Source organism: Perca fluviatilis, chromosome 13 (genome assembly GCF_010015445.1).
Source record: "Perca fluviatilis chromosome 13, GENO_Pfluv_1.0, whole genome shotgun sequence".
Classification (NCBI taxonomy): Eukaryota; Metazoa; Chordata; class Actinopteri; order Perciformes; family Percidae; genus Perca; species Perca fluviatilis.
In genome coordinates, this window is record NC_053124.1 from 6,356,429 (window position 1) to 6,378,401 (window position 21,973).

Below are 21,973 nucleotides of genomic sequence, written 5' to 3' on the forward strand. Positions count from 1 at the left end.
GCATGAAACTCAGAATGTGTGGTCTACATGTGATACTGAGCCGCCCCTTATAATATGACCACGCCCACTTACTCAGGCCACGCCCCCTTTCATAACATTTGAACTGTTTAAGGTATACCATTGTGTGAGGTGTCATTGAACTCAGCACAGACTTCCTTTTTAATTATTGATGGTTTGACCCGCCCCCTAAGCTTTAGCCACGCCCCCTTTCATAACATTTGAACCGTTTAAGGTATACCCTTGTGTGAGGTGTCATTGAACTCAGCACAGACTTCCTTTTTAATTGGTGATGGTTTGACCCGCCCCCTATGCTTTAGCCACGCCCCCTTTTATAACTAATGACCCGTTTGATGTAGACCCTTGTGTGAGATATCATTGAACTCAGCAGAGACTTCCTTATTCATTGGTGATGGTTTTGCCCGTCCCCTATGCTTTAGCCACGCCTCCTTTCACAGCTGATGAACCGTATGACGTAGAGTCTTGTGTGAGGTATCGTTGAACTCGGCAGGGAGTTCCCTTTTCATTGGTGACGATTTGCGGCGTCTGAGTGCCGCGCGAATGCACGGTCGCAAGGAGCGGCGTCCACCGGTAACTCCGACGCGCGCAGACGCGCGAGGGCCCGTCCATCGCTGCTCGCAGCTTTAATTTATATTGCTTCTTGTTTATTTGGTGCAATATCTGCTGTCTTATACTGTTATGGGGCAAGAGCATGAATACCAATCTCCTGTATTGCACCATTCATTTACAGTAATATTCTGACATTCGCATACAGTCAAACTCTGTTTTCTCTTTATCTCCAACTGATACAGGGCTCAACCCATTGCCAGCTCAACAAATTATCAAACCTCTGCTGCACAGGACATTATGTCATGCTTTTGCTGTAAATAGAAGACCCACTGCACGAAGGTAGCATGGTCATTGGTACCTAAAGAGCATTGCCTACAGTACAAACAATGTTTGGAAAAAGATATCTGTGGAAGTTGCCAAATCCAGTTGTATTTGTGAGATAAGTGCATACTACTTGTCGAGTATGACACTTGTTTCTGTTGTATCCATCAAATCTATTGTCAGCCTGCGCTTTCTGCCACACACCATCAGTCTAGGAATATAAATGATTAACCATTTGACATTTAACCGACAATATCCGTTTCAGTAAATCGCTTAAACACTAAGTAATTTAAAAAGGTTTGTTGTATAGTGAAATAAAAATGGGCTACACAATCTATTTCTTAAATGCTAGTTAACTTGATAACTTTGTACGGCAAGTTTGAAGCTCTTTTTGCCAGCTGAGTTTGTTGCTCTCTGCTGGATGGTGCTCACAGCGGAGAGACGTGACACATGGCTCTATATGGATGAGGACTGGTGGGTTAAATTGGTTGTCCTACGGAGTATGCTAGGCAGACGAACAGCTGACAACAGACAACCTGATGCCTTGGCCTGGCTTCTAGGGTGCAAAAAGACAGTTTCCATCTCGTTTATAGTCCCTGTTAGCCATGTTAGCCCTTTGTACCCTAGACAGACTGCTTTCCAGACTTGTGTTCATGAGTCTCAGTTTTGTGTGTATGTGTGTGGAACTTCCCATCAGTTGCTTCCTGTGCCTCGCAGTCCACAAATGGAAGAAACCTACACATAGTATTGGCTGTGGTTACTGGGGAGGCGTAAGAAGATGCTGATATCAAAGCTTTTTGAAGTGTCCTCATTGGCCTCAGTCACTGCTCAGTGCCACAGAAGACGGGCCACCAGTCAGCGGTGGTAGGAAACCCTTGAAAGTGGGATTTCTTGAAATGGAAAGTGCTCGGATGAGTTTTCTGAAAACGGGTATGCAAGAGAGAAAATGAGCCCACTAGAAGGGAATCATTTAGCACGGTTGACCTCATCTAATACTTAGAGGTGGGGGGTAATTTGCTCCATTTTAATACTACAGTGACGGCACAGTGGACAAATGAGACCGAAAGCTATTTGATACTAATCTTGAAAAAAAGCCACTTGTTGACAAAACAATAAGGGATTTTGTGCTACAGGATCTGACAGCAAAATCTAAAAGGAACAATCACATGTCTTTAATGAAACCTCTCCACAGTAGGCTATCAAGTCATGGTCACGTCCCTTCTGTCCTGTCATAACTGTTATCCTCCCCTCTTTTCAGATCGTTAACCGGCTCGTCCTTTTTTCCGCAGGATCCTCTCAACAATCTAATGTAATGCCTTACATCTCTCGGTTGACAGGGGAAAGATTAGCATAAACAGTCTGAGCGAGCAGATTGCCTGACACACTGAGGTCTTTCTTTCAATTGACCCCCCGCCTTCACAGACATGCATTATCAGTCAAATCACTGAGCCTATATTGTTCACACCAATATGCGTCTCACTCAGAAATGCAGCCACTTGCTTCAGAAAAATGGCACATGCTCTGATCTGCTGTGTGACAAATCTTTAGTCCACTGCATTTGGATTGCAGGAATGTGATCTGCATTGTGAAGGTGAGAGGGGAGGTAATATGTCAAGTGATTTACATATAATTCCCTTCACGAGTCAAGAAGTGCCAAGAGTGCCCTGCATCGCCGAGTTCCCCTGCTGACTGGAGGAATTAAGGCTCCAGACAATTTTCAGCAACTATAGCAAAGAAAACTTATAAAGCAAGTGATGGGGAAATAATTTACTGGGTCAGACTCAAAATAGTGTTCTGATTTCTCAGGCAGTGACTTTTGGACTGAAATGGCCTACAAAACCTGTATGGATTAACACGAATGTCACTTCAAAGCTGCATTTGGCAAGATTTTCATGAAAAAGCACACCAGCCTAATACTATCATACTCTGGGACCACACGGTCGATTTAACCAGTTTACTCAAATACAATTCTGGTGTCGGGCACAGTCATGTCTTCCCTCTCAGGATGTCCCGATTTAAAACTTAAACCTGATTTTTGTAAATTTGGGGCCAGCTGTGCAAACAACTCTGCCATCTTACTACCTTTTTAGGAAACCGCTAGTTATCTTTGCAGTTATCTTAGCCCAGTATAGCTTACGAAGGTTGGTGCACATATTTGTTCCTCTTTGTCAACCAGCCCACATAGCATCGGTCATGACCATGATGTAGGGCTAAATGATTTTGGAAAATAATCTAATTTTAACCAACATTTCGATTGCGATTTAAAATGCGATAATTTTAAGCTCTTTGTTGAATAGTACAGCAGATGAAGACAAACAATATATAATAGTATAGTATGACCAACACTATATTATGTTAAACATAAAGTTTTCTCTCCTGTAGGCCAGGCCTTTATGTAGGTGATGCATGAATTTATATGAATGACAATTTATTTATGAACTACTTCAATCACAGTGATGTTGAACGTCTTGGTCTCGGCTTGGTCACGGTACTGAGGTGCATCGTATGTTTTGCATTTAATTGCAGCCTTTGCGGTCAGAACATCTCATTTTAACATATCACGATTTAATTGCAAATACAATTAATCGTTCAGCCCAACCGTGATGGTTTACAACATCTAACATTTGGCAGTAGGTATTAGTACCCGTCCTATTACTCAGAGTGGAAGCTAGTTAGCTTAGCTTGCTAATGCTAGCACTCATTCCCACTAGACATGTTCCGTTTATGTTTTATCACATGCTGGCTGCAATTGTCAAGCTCCTGCACACTGGGGTGAATTCACAAAAGGATTGCGCAGCTTTTGCTGCCGCTAAACCTTCACAAATAAGACAAAAAGAAACCGTGTAATTCTTAAGGAACCCGCAAAGAGTGAAATGCACCCCTAACCGTGTTGCCAAACAAATAGCATCTCGGTGCTCCTGTGTTATTTGCATTTATTAAAATGTATTTCATTTTATTTAAATTAGGTAATATGCATACATTTGGTGCAAAATTTGCGCTGTAATATCATTAGTGCAATATCTTTTGTGAATTGGACCTTGAGACGGGGCAGATAGTGGTTGCAAGTGATGGGCAATGGACCTTTTTCTCAGCAGACATTTTGACTTGTCATAGTAGGAAAAGCCCAGCTGAAATGTATAACCTTAACGATGGCTCAGTTCCATCAAGTGTCCCAGTAAGCTATTTCAGTGAGTCAGCATGCCCAATACAAGGATCTCTCCTAAGTGGAATGCAGCCATCATTAATGGGTTTGAATACACCTGTGCTTTTCCTACTATGATGTGTCAACATGTCTGCCGTGAAAAAGGTCTATTCATGGTGCTGTCAGGGGCCGTTCAAATCCTTGATTTGGTCACACAGCATTCCCCACACAAAACTTCTTTTAGCTGTTATTCCGTAGCAGGTTGTCCACAAATGTCTTCCGTTTAAAGCACCATTTAAATCCAATACTTCCACAGACTGTGCTTCTCCGCTAAGCTGTTCTTCTTTGCTGTGACATACGCTAAGCCCGCAAAACTAAGGCTTGCATAGGGTAAACCGTGTAACTAAATCATGGAGTAACGTATGGAGTGCTGAGGTCACAGATGGGGCTAAGCTAGTTCTGCGGTCTCAGCAATCCGTACATACTCTATGATTTGAATCACAACAAGGAGTAACTTCGCAAAATCACAGCAACGTGGGAAGTGCTCAAATAATCTAGATGATAAATCTAGCAACAACTCACAATTTTGGCCCTCTAGCTGATTGTGTGGCCACCAATCCCATTACCAGTATCGACATCGTCCGTCAGAGCCAAAGATTTACGAACAATGAAGAACCCCAAGCTAAGTACACATCAAAACACATTTCTTTTCCTTTTGCTAAGATGTTTTATTTATTTGTTGTACTAGTTCAGTTTTATAAAGTAACACAAAATGTCTCTTGAAAAGTAGTCGGCACAGTGATGAGGCTAGAGAAAGCCAGACTCACAAAGCCTACTTTTATCCTTTTGGCATCTGCTTAACGGGGATTTAAGTTGGAAGCTTTCAGTTTTCTCTTGCTGCCATGTGGGACAAACACCATGTCCATTGCAAGAGAGAAAAACAATCAAAGAAACAAATACACCGAGGTCAACAGTTTGAGTCATGGTATCGGAGTAGACTCTGTGGGCCTGCTAGATGTTTCCAACACAGCTGCTTTATGGGAAACAAATTGGTCAATTTGCCTCTATTTTGAGCAGTTGTACCACACCTCCTAAAGTGCTGCAATTGCTAGAAACTGCCTTTAAGCTTCTATATTTTATTCATGTTGGGGATGATTAGATGCTGCCTAAATTCTGTCCAAACTGTCCGGCCACAATGTTTTTTGACTGACTTTCTTCTAGGGCTGCCGTTGCCATGGTAATCAACGTCCAAATTGGTATTTTATTATTTGTCAAAAGTTGTCAAAAATCGACCATGCAGTAAGGATCAGTGATCCAACATTATTCGTCGGCGGATAGCGCTGTTTGTTGCGAGTGTGCCGGGGGGGGGGTGGGTGTGTGTGTGTGGGGGGGGGCACTGAAACACAGCAGGAGAGATGGCTAGCCAGACAAACAGAATAATAAAGACATAGTTTGGCTTCCTGCCTGCTTGCTTTTTGTGGTGGATAAAGTTTTTAAAATGAATCAAAATGTTTGCTCTGATTAGGCTAAGGGGAAACCTTTCAAGCTGTTTCCCAGCAGCACGGGCAGTACATGCAGAGGATCGGGGCCCATTCCGCCTGCATGTGTGGCTACTCGCTCACTTGTCAGCAAAGGTTCGGCAGATGATACGAGACACAGCGTCATTTTCCCCCTACCTTTCGAAGCTACAAGTTTCTCACCGAAGTTTTAAAGCCCCCAAAATGGTATTTGGGACAGCCCTGCATGTCTTTTCTTTACGGGCCCCATAGATAAGACGATGTTTTCCACTGTTTGAGGTTTCACTTTTAATGACGTCTGCTCGTTGTTTCCTCCTTTTCTGCAACGGTTTAATGCCCCTGGCTGGCACTAAACTCTCTTCCAATGCCTAACATTTACATAACAGTAGTGGATGGAAACTTAATTTTCTGAAATTTTGTTTCAACTTGTACCTAGGATTCTTACTATAGTTTTGCTTGTACACAATTGGGGATTATTACTGACATTATTACCTGCAAATAGAAGTGGTTCAGATAATATTACTAAACTGCTTGCTTGTTCTCATTGTCTTGTCATTGGAGCAGTGTTGCTGGGTTCTCAGCATTACCATTCATTCTTATTACCAATAATTTGAACATAAGACTCACGTTGTCATTATGAATTTCGAAATTGTGTCAACATCGTGCCAGAGTCTCATTTAGAGAAGTTGGAATCAAAATAATTCCTTTATACCGTTGCGATTTCAACCTCAGTGTTCACATGGCCATGGTCTTTCAGGCTTTCTTAAATTCACACCATTGTCTTATGCAGCCACTTGGGGCTGCAAAATGTTGTAGTGCAGCCTTAAAACCACTTCAAAATCTCTCTCGTTTTTACAACAGCGGGCCCGGTATTGTTGTGGCAACCCTGTGAATGTAGGCAATCAGATGGCCGTCTTGTGTCAGTCATCAGCGAGCTGCGAGGTGAAAAGACAGATCCTATACCTGGCATGATAAGGAAACAGTCAATCACTCAGAAATAGGCATATGCAGCGCCTTTTAATTTTCCTTAGATCTCCACCAGACTGTGGCTTCAATTGGGTCATAATGCTGGTTTAAGTGGGTTTGATTTTGCACATTGCAGCATTTGAGCTGTAGCTATGTTATTGTCTGCCATCACAGCCTATTCAGAAAAAATAACAGTCTCCCATACTTTATACTTGAGAAAGGTGAGTTCAGAGCACAGCTCCAGCTATACCAGTGTTTCCCTTAGGAGTTTTTTTCCAGCAGCGGCTGCAGCCCAAAGATATTTGGCATCTCTACTGACGCAAGAAGGGCTTTAGACACATATTTGTACTAGGGCTGGGCAGTATATCGGCTTTTTAAGGTGTATTGATATATTTTCAAACGAGATATGGGATGAGACAATACTGTTTATCGAAATAGTTTAATGTTGCGTTACATAACCCGTTTCTTCCATAATGCCGTGCCAGTGTTTGTATCTCTCCTCTCTCCCACTCTCTGCTTAACCCCGCCCCCACTCTCCTGCTGTGTCTGACTCACTCGCTCCAACAGGGTCCAACAATAAGGACTGTCCGATGCCCCGGAGCCAATTAAAAGTTACATCGGACCAGTAAATACAATCAGCCAGCTGCCCAATCGGGCCAGTGCTCATAAAAGTGAGCAAACGTGAAACCTTACTATGTCTCCACGCTCTTCCCTCTGCTCAGTCTGTCTTGTGACCAAGACCAAGACCAACATGGACACGCTTGTTTACTTCATAGATGAAATGGCTCCCAAATTTCTAAAACAACATACAAGTTGAAACGCAAAATAACAACCACTGTGTCTTGGAGAAAAACGCAACTGGGTTGAAAATGATGTGTAAGTGAAGCCAAAACATCTGGATGGCTCACTAGTGGCTGGCTGCAGTATAGGTCATAAATCCCCCTCCATGTTAGCGGATGGGACATGGGCCGCTTCAGGGTCTGGGTCTGGCTCTGCTCTGAGTTTTCCTGGTGTCTGCGTACTTGACGTAACGGTAAAAAATGTCAGCATTATTCCACCACGGGACGCAGTTTCCATTGAAAGTCACTCCCGACTGCTACTACTACTAATCTACCGGGTCTAGATAGCCTATGTGTTTGTGTGCGCGCACGTTAATCTTGTCAAGGCGGTTTAATAAGAACTGTGTGCTACACAAAACGTGCTGTCAGTTTCATTATCTTCTCCACTCATTGTAAGTTAGCAAGGCTTTTTTTTTTCTCTTTCAATCATCGTTCCCAATTCATCCCAAAATTGTTTTTCATCCTCCCCAATCCTATTTATTTTTGGCCCCGGGACGACAGGATGTTGCAACATCCTTAAGCTCGAGCCCTGATAGACAAATCTAGTCAAAAACCAACAGGCAGGCAGTAGAAATGGTCCAGTTTATCACAGAGCTGCAGCGAGGCAGCATTTCATGCACTCTTTATATGATGTTTGATGCTGCCTCTGAGATTTCTTTTGGCTCTGCTGGGCTGTGATGGGGAGTGTGATGTGGCACCGCACTATCTCTATTGACAGCACATTTATCACACTTTGTCTCTGATAGCATTCATTTCCATGGGCCCATCTCCAGTCATGTTGCTGGAGGTTGGTGTGACAGTATGTTCATGTTTGTCCTAAAGCCACGCATATATACAAACATTTGTTCAATGCCAAACAGGAAAGCTGTGATCTTTTATACACTGCTTTATTGCTTATTCCCATCATTTATTTGGGTGAATGTTTACCATGTCACATCAGCTTCATGTCATGCTTCACAGCACATGACAGAAAAACACTCGACTTCTTTGATTTTGGTAATGGATTCAGGATATGTATAAAACAAGATTTATTTATTTTTTTTTTTTTTTTGAAATCTTAAGTACAAGAAATCATTGACAAAAAACAATATTTCCTAAGTAAATATTAGTGTTTTGTTGAAGTAGAGATAAAAACCAGGGGTCAAAGTGAAAAAAAATGAATAAATAGAGTAAATAAATAAAACAATCTAGGAATAATCAAATAGGGAAATGATCACAAAGGGAAATAGATATATACTACACTATCGATGTAGATATGTAGTAATGTAATTACATTTAAGTAAATTCATTTGAATGGAAATACATAGGGAAACAAATATCTAGAGAAATAAAACAAAACTCTGGTCACCTAAAGAAAAGTTTCTATTGGAGTAGAATAGATTAGTCGATTAATTGATGAAAATTCCTTGGCAATCACTCAGTTGATCGTCATGTTTTAGGAAAGAATGTTTCAAATCACTGGCTCCGGCTTTTCAACGGTTCATCTTTGCAGGTTTCCCTAGTCTCCTATGGTAGTAAATGAAATACTGGTTTAGGGCTGGGCGATATGGCTGAAAACTGTATCACGATATAAGTGTTTCATATCGGTCGATATCGATAATTATTGATATTTTTTATGACCTATTTAAAATAAGGACCAGGAGAAAAATATATTAAATTTAAACATTTTTATTTTAAACTTAACCTTCCTCTGATTATAATCCCCTCAGTTATAAAAGCAGAAATGTCAACACAACCATGGAAATCACTCAAATAATTAAAAGGTAAATCGTCTCGTAAAAAGACGTTTTAAAAAAATGTAAAAAGTCTAAAATCACAGTGAAGAAAGAATAAGTAAGAACTGCTTAATAAGGTGTAATAAAATGGTGCAAAGTGTTAAATATAAACATAGAGAAACCTGAAACCTGAGAAGAACTATTTTCTGCAGGTTTAGTGCTAGGTTGGTAACCTGGCTTCTGGACAGTGCTCAGCACGTCTGCCTCCGTTATTTCTTGTGTAGCGTTTTAGTAAGGCGGCTGATGCAGAGTACCTCTCCATGGCGGTCTGCTGCTTGTAGCGTTTAGTAAGGCGCTGATGCAGAGTACCTCTCCATGGCGGTCTGCTGCTTGTAGCGTTTAGTAAGGCGCTGATGCAGAGTACCTCTCCATGGCGGTCTGCTGCTTGTAGCGTTTAGTGCGGTGTAGCAGCTGCAGATGTTGGACGTTGCTGGCGAATACGGCTGTGCTCCAAAGTGTGAGCGCGGCTAAGGTGGTAAAACAAGTTTGCGGTAGTGTTGGTGGAGACGACGGTCAGACTTATAAAATCCCAAAAACTGCCATACTGACTTTTCCTGTTTTATCAACAATTTCCTCGCTCGCTGCGGCACTCACTTTCCACTTATCGCTCCACGCCGCCGGTTCTGTTATTGTAGAATCCAAAACGAGACAGCAATGTGGCGCAACCAAACATGATACTGTTACATGATTGGCTGTTAGAGTGTCACTCCCTACGTTGCTAGGTTACCAGAGAGTGAGTGCCTTTGTTCATGCAACCAAACTTGCTTTGCAACTTCTGGTTTCTTCCGAAGAAGAAAAACAAGTTATCGAACGTTTTATCGACCGCATTTTCTATTGATATTGATTACGTGTCTATCGCGATACATATCGTTATCGTTTTATCGCCCAGCCCTATACTGGTTATAACCATTCATTTGAAGAGGTCACCTTGGGCTCTGGAAAATTGGGATGGGCACATTTTTTGAATGTTTTCTGGCAACTAGTGTAGACAAAGTGATTTGTTGATCAAGAAAATAACTAGAATATTTATTGATAAGGAGAATAATTTGAAGTGGCAGCCCTAGTCTCTGTTTCTGGAAGCTCTAGAGAATGCATGACATTTGAATGTGTAGGTTTAAGATCAACTCTTAACACACCATAGACAGAAGCGATCCCTCACATGTAGCCTACTTAGCGAAGCTGCCAGTAGCTGTTATACTGTACTTGCAATGAGTTGCTTATCTTCAAAGCTTGAGAAGTTAGCTGACCGTGTAAATTCCTCCCAAAAAACCCAAGGCATAACTTTTCTTGGGATTGGATGTAGACACTTTACTTTCCTTATTTCTTTTTACTGTAAAACTGCAACAAAGCCCCAAAGACAAACATAAATGAGAATAAAACCAACACAGATGCCAAAAGTTGACTGCAAGACCACAACTATTGACAAAAAGAATCGTTAGGGACAGCCCTAGCCTCAGTTGATGCTTCTGTGAGGCATGCAGGCATGAGATTTGAAGCGCCAACACCACAGAACCAGCAGTATTTTAGAAACGGTCGCTATTTAGGCAAATGTTTTGTATGTTACAGATACCCCTATCAGTGGGGGCATTAGACTTTCTCCCTTGACGGACAGGGTTGTAAAACCTCCGTCAACCCTGCAGTCACTTTTCATCACGGAACAGATTATTTATTTTATTTTTTTTGCAGTGACAGCGCAGGTCACTAAAAACATTATAAATATGTAGTTATAGTGCTCGTTCTTTATCCTCCACCTGCATGAATCTGTCATTATTTCAACTCCTTTTGAAATGCGATCAATATTATTATTGGGCTTTTAAAAGAAACTTTCACACACTCCGCTGCCGTAACATTTTGCAATGGTGTCGGCACAAAGAATTCTGAGCGTGATTCACACGATCATTAACATCGTCTGCTCTCATGTTTCACCTTAAAAATATATATAAATAGAAGACCGCTTGTAGAGCGGATCTCCATGACCTCAGTCAGCCAGTGAGGCCGCGGAGAGACAGAGACGGATGTGCAGCGAGAGTGCACAGCAGTTTTGGGCCGTAAGGCGCCTGAATACATTCATTAATACATTGATTAATATCATTTTGATTCGGATCACATCATTACATAGCGTATTACAGTAACTTTCTCCAACATGTAGTGCGGCTGCAGAAAAAAAAACACAGCTTTGGTCTCGCTGGGTCCTCATTTTGACGCTCCAAAATCGAAACAAGGTCGGAGAAGGTGCGTCAAAATGCTTTCGGTGCGTGTTCGGCCATTCAAATGAATGAAAGCTTGTAACGCTTGTAAAATGCTCAATACAGACACAGAGACACACAGGCACACACACACACACACACACACACAACAAAGGGAAATTCACAAAGAGAGAAAGTGTGAAAAGATGTAAGTGTTAAATGATTACAGAATTGTTGTCTCTTTGTTCATTATTACAATAGAAAAGCAAAACCATGTAATCCATGGGAAAGTCTAATCAAGAACCGCATTTCAGGTAAAGAGTATTCAGTCTATAAACCTTTCAATCAGTCTGTTCTCTCCCAGCAAAAAAAGGCACAGAAAAACATGCTGTGGGGAACAGGAATTCAGCATAGAGGAGTGGCTGTACATTGTAGACGGTGTCGCACAAGGTGCAGAATTATATAGGCTAAGGCAGTGGTTCTGCTGCACTGCTAGCAAAGTAGGGACAGGTTTGTGAAAGGACTGTGTCTCACAGAGTCTTTTGATCAGAATAAAATCTGTTTTACCACTGTCTGTCACATACACATAGCAAAATTCATTCTCTGCATTTAACCCATCCCCCAAGGGAGCAGTGGGCAGCCAATCACAGTTGTGGATCAACTCCAGATCTGAGCCAGTGCCTTGATCAAGGGCACTGACTGGAGAACCTAGTACATGTTTTTGATGGTGGGGGAAACCGGAGCATCCGGAGAAAACCCACGCAAACATGGGGAGAACATGCAAACTCCACACAGAAAGGCCCCGTAACTTCCTGGATTCGAACCAAGAACCTTCTTACTGTGAGGCCACAGTACTAACCATTGGGCCACCATGCTGCAATATCACACATACGTAGAATTAACAATTTAAGATACATAATACAAACAGTTTGCAATGTGCATTTCGGATCACATTTTCACTCACTATGACCACTACTTTGTCATTACTAACATTAAACATTGTGCCAAAATATGAACAATAACGTTGCCGTCAGTTGGCTTATTTGCTAGCTACAAACGGCACATAGACTTAGGGTTGGTGGAACAGATGATTTAACGTAATCACTCGTTTTACATACAGTTTAGCAACAAAACAAAATGCTGAGGGAACATTACGAAGTTTTTTTTCATGTTGGTTTTGAGCGGTATGCACCCCCACTAACCTGGAAAACCTTTTAAACAGTAATATAAGTCGCAATATGCAATAAATCAATTAATCGCATGATAAATAAAAATTAGCTTGATCATTTTTAAATGGAAATTATCGCAGCCGGAAAAATTCCATTTTATTTATTGTTTTTGGTTGTTTTGTTCATTTATTGTGGATATTTAAAATGTCTTCCAGTTCCAGGGCCCTATCTTGCACTCAGCGCAATTGCCTTTGTACACCGACGCGTGTATCATTCCTATTTTGCACCTGACGCACAGCGGACTTTTCCCTCCACAGACGCACGTCGGTAAATTAGGGAATGAACTTTTCAGCGAAAAGAGGAGGCATGTTCAGGCGCAAGCGTTCCCTGGTGCTATTTTGCAGTTTCAGAAAACAATTCCGCCACTGACCAGGAGAAACCTGGTGTTAAAAGTTTGATCTTTGAAAAGGTGTACCTGCATTATTATGCCATTATCATTATATTAGATGAAAATGGTCTCAGAACGACAATATTATCATTTATCGCAATAATTTCTGGGACAATTTATCGTTCAGCAAAATTTGTTATCATGACAGGCCTAGGGCCAATACTAATATCGTGACTTTGATACGATTTCCTGAACGATTATGATGCCAATTTCAATAAATCCTTTTTCACAAAAAGAAATTACAACATTACACATTATGGTACAAATTTTGTATCTATTTTTCAGCTACCTACTATGTGAGCCCTCTGTGTGATGTAGTTTTTCCTGCATGTCTCTACAACGTTGACAGCCAGTCAATTAGATCTTGGTAGAAGTATGCTGCATGCTTATTGGCTCACTGACGCTCATAAGATTCTCTCCTTAGGTATTTAAATTTGGTATTGAATGACGAGGCATTTTTCATTGTTCCATAAGGAGAACGTTTGGTCTGTGCCTAAAATTGAATTTGGTACCCAGACCTAGGGCTGCATGATATGACCTCAGGGTTTCCCGCAGCACTTTGCAGCTTAGGCGGCCAAGACGGGCATGCCGCCTTACCCCACAGTCACATTAGCTACAAAAGAGAGCGACATGCACTCGCTTGTGGGCACTCCTGGGCGTGCCTAGCCTACTCCTGGTTGCTTGGCAACAGTAAACAGAAATTCTCCGGCGCTACCTTCAAGCACGTCTTAAAAGTTACTTCAGAGGTATTGGTAAAGTGATGGTTCGGAGTAATTTCACCATAGGGTCCCTGCACCATGACCTCGAGCCAAACACCCCCCCCCAGAAGCTTTTTTCACCTGGGTCGAACATTGGGAGAGTTAGCGTAGAGTAGCGTTATCAGCTGAATAGCTTAGCGCAGGGGCTAATGGATCCGAAGTGTCTCTTAACATTACCCCACTAATAATGCCCGAAATGATACCAAACGTCTACAGTAGTACAAATAGGTTATGCACTCATAAAACGATGGATTGTAAAGTTTGTAAGTACACCAGAAGTTTATGTAAATAACACTTGCCTGCTGGCTTCTGCTCTCTGCTGCTCCTGCTGCGGTTACTACCGGGCAGTAAGAGTGCTTAGGGCCGTCTACAAATTACAACACCGAAAAGAAATGCAACAAAAATATTTATTAATTTAAAGGGATACTTCACCGATTTAGCATTCAGCTTTGTATCAGTAGAAACCCGATAGTATTTCTGAATGACCGTGCCTCCCTCCCTCATGTCCCCCTGAGACGAGAGATTTCTGCATTTGGGGCCTGGAAATAATCTTCCGATGACGTAAAATGACGATTTTTGCGTCATTGGAAGATTTTTGGGCCAGAGGCAAAGGACTACAGCCAGTAGTAGGATCTACTTCCGCATGTTTTCAACACGCCCACAGGGGTTGGACTGCCGAGTCTGGCCGAGGTATTCCGAATGAAAACGACTGTCAGCCATCTTGAATCTTCGCTAAACAGGCTTTCGGTTTTCAGCAGAAAACATTTACAACAATTATCTGCATTCAAACTACCGGACGTGTGTACCACCGGGATACATCGGTACAGATCGGCTAGGGGACATCCTCATCGGCTAGGTGGAAAGCTAACGCTAGCTGTCCACCTGTCCCAGCCATCCTGCTTGTAAGTGTCTGCTCATTAAACAACAAGCTGGACTACATCCTCCTTCAACGAAAATCCCAACGTGAGTTCAGTGACTGCTGTGTTTTTGTTGTTGTGGAAACATGCCTGAACAACAGTGTACCGGAACCCGGGACTATCCAGCTACCAGGCTGCTCGCCCGGCCCCGTGGAGGTGGGCTGTGTTAAACGGACTGGTGTAGAAATAAAATCCAACTAGCTACTGCTAACTGCTGGTGGAGCTTGTGACTGTTAAATGCCGACCATTCGACATTCCACGCTAATTCACGGCGTGTGTTTATACTCTGTGTTTAGCTACACCAATGCTAGTATGCGTTAGCTGAACTTTACGGATCCTGCTTGCAAGTGTCCGCTCATTTAGACCACAAACTGGACTACATCCAACTTCAACGACACTTCCAACGTGAGTTCAGAGACTGCCGTGTTTTTGTTGTTGTGGAAACCTGCCTGAATAGTGTACCGGACTGTCCAGCTACCAGGCCTGCTAGCCCTCCGAGCTAGAGATGCTCTGTCGCCAGGTAAAAGAGGTGGGCTGTGTTAACACCGAGTGGCGCAGAAATGTGGTGATTTGTATCCATTTAACTGCTAACTGCTGGTGGAGTTTGTGACTGTTAAATGCCGACCATTCTACATTACACACTAATTCACGGCTGTGTTTATGCTCGGTGTTTACAGCCCACCAAGCGCTAATGCTAGTATGCGTTAGCTGAACTTTACGGAGCCTATAAAGTGTGTGTACTAAATGTAGCCTGTTTCGTATGTCGTTTTTATATAATGTCGTTTTTATATATGTTAAATGTGTAACACCACTTGAGTCACGATGAAACGTTTCGTGTATATGGTTGAAATGACAATAAAACACGCTTGAGTTGAATGCCTCTGTCGGTCTGTCAAGCGGTAGGCGTGGCTTGGGAGTGGACTCAAAGCAACGAAGCAGGTGCATTCTGGGATTTGGTGTTTTTCATCCATACAAGACCAAAACACATTTTCTGTCTTTTCTCGGCCTAGAAGGCACCAATTTCAATTTTCTTTTCACATTTCTACTACATAAGTGACCCAATTTAAAGATATATTCAGCTTTCCAGCGGTGAAATATTCCTTTAATGATTAAATAAGGTAATGTCTCCAAACTTATAACTTGTCTCCTGCTAGTTATTCTACAGCACTTACTTTAAAAAATAAGTTAAATTAAAAAATATTTTTGTTGCATCTCTTTTCGGTGTTGTAATTTGTAGATGGCCCTAAGCACTCTTACTGCCCGGTAGTAACCGCAGCAGGAGCAGCAGAGAGCAGAAGCCAGCAGGAAAGTGTTATTTACATAAACTTCTGGTGTACTTACAAACTTTACAATCCATCGTTTTATGAGTGCATAACCTATTTGTACTACTGTAGACGTTTGGTATCATTTCGGGCATTATTAGTGGGGTAATGTTAAGAGACACTTCGGATCCATTAGCCCCTGCGCTAAGCTATTCAGCTGATAACGCTACTCTAGCTAATTCTCCCAATGTTAGACCCAGGTGAAAAAAGCTTCTGGGGGAGTGTTTGGCTCGAGGTCATGGTGCAGGGACCCAAGGGTGAAATTACTCCGAACCATCACTTTAAGTCACAAGAACTATGTTTTTGGATTTAAAAGTATATATTTCTCGATAAAAGTAACAAAATATATGAGATAAAATGCCAAACTTATCAGATATATACAGAAATACGATGTCCTGAAGCGTTTTCCGCCATCTTGAATTATTTTCTTCAACTCGAGCCACTGACCTACGTCACGCTGCCCATTCACTCCGATTGGCTGTCGCTTTGTCGCATCGTTCAGCATTTGCATAAAATAGACTTCTTGTCTATTTTGGCCCCGCCTTGCTCGTGGCAGCGGCGAAATCGTCGCTTGTAGCTGGCAAACGGCCGCTCCCGTCGAAAATGAATGGTAGCCTGTCGCTTTGTCTCTGTCTCTTGTAGCTAATGTGACTGTGGGGTTAACTAGGTCGTTAAAAAAATAAATAAAATGAACGATATCCGCCGTGTTACTCTGTCCTGTTTCCTCCCTTTCATTCCAAACCGTGACTAACGCCAGTCTCCCTTCTCTGCAAAACTAAATCTAAATCTGGGATCAACAAAACTGGCTGGTGCAATAGACCTGCAGACATGTTGACATGTCATAGTAGGAAAAGCACAGGTGTATTCAAAACCATTAATGATAGCTGCATTCCACTTAGGAGAGGCCCTGGTATTGGGCATGCTGACTCACTGAAATAGCTTACTGGGACACTTGATGGAATTGAGCCATCGTTAAGGTTATCAATTTCAGCTGGGCTTTTCCTACTATGACAAGTCAACATGTCTGCTGTGAAAAAGGTCTATAGCTCTTCTGTGATGGGGTCTGAGTACTTCCTCTTAAGGTACTCAAGGATGCTGATTTTGATGGCTTTGGTCGGTGCCACGTCATCTTCGTCCTCAGCCAGCACTCGTGAGTTGAGGATGTGTAGGATAGGCTTCACGAATGAAATGGTCACATAATCTTCTCCTGAGAGGGCATCTGTGAACTCCAACCATAGGGAGAGAGCTTTGTTGACGGCCTCTAAGACATCCAGGTCAGCCTAGGATGGAACAAGGTGCCTTGATTTAAAAAAAAATTTTTTTTAATTCTTATCAGCGAGGACCTTTGTGATGGCTTTCTTTTGCTCAAAGACCCTGGCAGTCATCATTTGCATCGATGCCCATCTGGTGACACATGCCGTTTTCAGCTTGTGTTGTGGCAGGTTCAACTCTTGTTACACCTTCACTACTGCCTTCTTTTTTTTCAGCTACAGGAAAAAGCACTGACTGTATTTGCACACCCTCATTGCCCGCACCACACGATCTTTCAATGCATTTTCTAAAATAAACACACACACACACACACACACACACACACACACACACATATTATTGACTGTTCTATTTACTGTTACCTAATATATATTTGAGTTATACTCAGTAAACTTAATACAACTTTTTTTCATATTGATTACATGCCACTTTACAACACAGTAATACAACAGAGACCTTATTTATTGATATTGATTGATTTCAGTATCCATCGATCCAACACCAAAGATTCTTTTGTACCTTAAAATAATGTTTCCAAAAATGAGACATAAGAATAATGGTAACTGTAATGGACAATTCCGCTTCCAACGTGTAGGGGGACCAAAGAGGAAAAGTGCTTTGCTGTTGCTTTAAGGTTAGCCTACTGTAAAGGTGCTGGTTGACAAGTAGCTAATGCTAATGCTTGGTCTATAACGTTAGCTAATTCTTGGTGGGTAACATAAGATTACGACATCGTTCAACATGCTCAGTTAGTTTTATTGTGATTGTTTTGACCACGGTTAACGACTCTGGGCTAACCCCACAAATTAGACGACGACTAATCTAATAATGGTAATGGTAATTTAGCCAGCGAGCACACCCCTGTCTGTCTGCCTCACTCTCCCAGCGCTGCAAGGCTTCAGTCAGGATGAGAGCTGACAACAGCCCTGGGGACACATCCACAGTCAGCCCCCAGCCAGCTAGCGGCCAGCCACTATCATTACAGCAATCCAAACCCGGTCAGCAGTCGGGAAACGGACCCAGGCACCCGAGTCAGAACAGCGGCCATTCGTAACGTTACGCCTCCGTTAGAGTTACTGGTGTTTGTGTCAAAAATCTCTCTGCTTCTGTTATTCTGTTTTAAAGATAAAGATACCAGGCTTACTTGAGAAAATAATGACAATATCACATATATTGTATGTTCAGAATATACTAGTTCCAGATCTAAAAATTCCCCAGATTCAGTCTAACTTATTGAGCTTCTTTGGAAACTTGGAGATCTTGACTTGGAGATCTTGACAAGAATTTCAAATAAAGTTGTGCGGGTTACAACAATGCTTGGCCATGCAGAATGCATTTGTATTGATGGACCCAGTGGTAGGGCTGCTGGAGTTGAAGAGTTAAAGCCAGACTCGCACATAACTGAGCCCTGTCCAGCAAACATGACAATCCTCTGGGAAAGAACTGAAAGTTTTATTTTGCACACAGCAATCAAAGTCACACTGTCACAATTATGGACATAACGAAAGCCACAATTATTTGGATCCATATTGAGATAACAATTGTTTCTCACAATGATTGGATTATTCTATTATATTACTGCTATTATTATATACATTGTAGGAACCTTCTGCATAACATTTCACTGAAATTGTATTTTATATGATTTTACGTGACACATAAATGGATTGATTGATTGAACAATAACAACAGAGATTGCGTCATCCGCGCCCGTCATCAGAACATCATGGAGGGTTAGATGATTACCTGAAGAGAGGGAAAGTGTTTGCCTGATGGCACTGTTTGTCTGAAACTCTGGCCTTTGTTCAGGCAATTATGGACAGCAATGTTGCTGCGCTACTCACGTTGTTTACAATTTCAGGTTCTTCACTTTGTATGTGACCTCAGCATTGTGATTTTTAGCAATAATTTCAGCATTTTACCTGTGCAAACTCCATCATGGTTATTTCAACATGAGGCGTGCCCATGCTTCAAGTCACTATTGTATGCATTGTTCTCTGCCTTGTTCATCTTGCTCTATTATTCACTGTGTGACCACGTTACAACAACAGCTCTTTGATGTTATTGTTACTGATAGTACCGTGTGTATGTGTTCCATCTTCTTCTTTCAATAGATAATTGCGCTTGACTACAATTATTGATAAAGAAAGTTCTGGAAAAAGCCTGGAACGCTGACGGTGAAAAGAAAGCTCGCACTGCAAGCTGGAAAATGAAAATGTCACACCAAAGTGAAACATCGCCTTGAGTGCTGCTAGGCTGGGAGTCCAAGTGCAAACGCCCCCAGAATGCAAGTGAGTGTGTATGCATTTGTATGTGTGCTCGTCTGCAGCATCCATGGGGAGTCTTTACTCATCTAATCACTTCACTCCCCTGAGTCGGCATGCTAATTAGGTCTAAAATATACATCATAGTTTCCCTCGTCTCTTTAATTAAAAGTTGATGGTAGCTGTACAGCTATCAAGTGATATGATCAAAAAGGGGTGGCTCAAGTGCCATTTTAAGGACAAAGAATACCCAATGTTATAGGGAGATGGAATGCTATATCCCTCTTTATGTTCTCAGAAAATGTGCATCATTGCCTTTTTAACTGAGCATGTGGAAAAAAGGAATAGCTATAAAACCCTAAATGATGAAATCATTCACAGAAGAAAAGCGATCTGGCACAGGCTAATTATTTCAGGCACTGAGTGGTGGAATACATTTTCAGCATTCAGCTTTGAATTTAAATAAGCATTTGCAAGGTGCACAGGTTTTCCCTGTGTGACTTGCGCTAAACCAGGTAATATGAAGGATGTGAAAGGGGAGCTCGGGAAAATGTTTCTGAGCAAGCAACCAGTCATGATGTGATAAATGTAAAGGTGGATGAACTCCGTTAGTATGCAGCATCATGAGCTTAAGTACTTTTTTCAGCCCCAGTCAAATATTCTAGATCCCGCTCCTTCTTAGTCCAACCTATAAATGAGCAAATGATAACTTTTAATGCCCCTATGTGTAGCATTGTCATATGATCATATAACATATTTTTCAATTATTCTGATGGCTTAGTTACATCCTGAACATTGTCCTATATCATACCCATTTTTGATACGATTTAAAGCTGGCTTGTGTTCAGCAACATTGTCATTGAATTCTGTAATTGCCCCTCTATACAGTTGTCATACCGAGGACCGATTCACGTTAAATCAAACGATGCCAAATTTCTGTACCCGAGAGCACGTAAGCACAAGCTTATCTGTCCTCTCTGCATGTTGACAGTGAGTGGACCACACACGCACGCAGAGCTGTGGAACACAACGTTGACTCTGCAGTTTGTTAAAGTCACAGTGAGTCACGGCTGTGCTGGTAAAGCGGTTGCGAGTGTGGTTCAGCTTTTCAAAACTCCCCGCAGACAGCATATATAACGGTGAGGCGAAAGCGGTCGCTGTAAAAACGTTGTGTATACTTGCCGCAGCCAACCTGTCGAGAGCCAGTGTGACGTCATGGGAGCGCCGTAACCGTTCGTACTCGCGCGTAGTGGTCGCGACACTTGTTGCGGTCTTCTCCTGAACAGAGGTGGCGCTAATGAGCAAAGGCTACTGACTTGTCTCTTTCTACGGGCTAGAAGAAGAAGAAAAAGGTAAACAACGGCAGAACTGGCAGCAGCATAGAAGTCGATACTTCGATTTGATTGGGTGACCTACTTCGTCGGATCAAGCCTTTCATTCACCATAAAAGAACTCATCTTAACCCAGTAATTTTACAAGAGAGACTTGCAGTCACTCTGAGAGTCCTGGCGTCCGGTTGCTCTCGAGCTCGTTCATGCTTCCTCTTTCCGCTTTGTCGCGCGCCGCTGAAAAAAATAGAGTTCCTTTGGTCGCGCACTCAAAGTCCTGGTGCGGCAGCGAGATCTACGTCATTTTGAAGTCACATTGGCACAAGAGAGCTCGGTTGCGCCGACTGTAAAACGGCCCTTAGTGTGACAGGCAGGCACCGCTGTGTTCACTATGCCCTATTGACTGACTGACAGGCTGAGGTTGTAGAGCAAGGCAACTTTATTTCTACAGCATGTTTTACCAACAAGGCAATTCAAAACGCTTCACCTAAAACATTAAAGAGCAGTTTAAAAAGCGATAGAAAATAAAAACCGGCTAAACTAGAATAAGATACAAATACAAGAATAAAAGATACAGTGCAGTGTAAGAAACGAATAATTATTAGTTTGTAGAAATGGGTTTGGCAGGGGAGAGGGAGGGGTTTTTATTTTGTGTGGAGTGTAAAATGTTCTAAATAAATAACACAATGTTCCAAGTAAATAGGATCCATAGGTTGTTTTTTTTTTTACAATTGAAATAAAAATGTTATTACAGAGGGAAAGTACCGAAAAAAACAAATTCATTACATTGAACCGAATTCCAGGCAGGGCTGAGCGATAGGGAGAAAATCAGATATCACGATATTCTTGACCCAATACCTCTATCGATATTGCTGCGATTGGGTTGACAATTGGTGCTTTAACAAAATATCTTCACACTTAGATTTTAGATAAATAATCATCAGTAATGTGGATATAATGTCTAAGTGGGCTAAAGGCAAATAATAGAACAGTTAGAACAGTCTGGTAAGTTTAGAAACTTAACTGTAATGCAGCCTTTAAAACCACGAAAAGACAACACTTCTTATCACGATATTACGATATCCAAAATCTAAGACCATATCTAGTCTCACATCATGATATCTATATATTGCCCAGCCCTAATTCCAGGTACTGGTATCAATACCGGTACTGGAAAAAAAG

The 21,973-nt window shown here is 41.9% G+C and overlaps 1 long non-coding RNA gene across 1 annotated transcript in view; it reads left to right on the forward strand.

The window, feature by feature from the left end:
• Nucleotides 1–21,973, forward strand: part of LOC120570788 — a 100,492-nt gene that overhangs the window by 35,193 nt on the left and 43,326 nt on the right. Inside the window, exon 2 of the long non-coding RNA XR_005641129.1 lies at nucleotides 19,314–19,490. This is a non-coding gene — a long non-coding RNA (uncharacterized LOC120570788). The remainder of the gene's footprint in view (nucleotides 1–19,313; nucleotides 19,491–21,973) is intronic.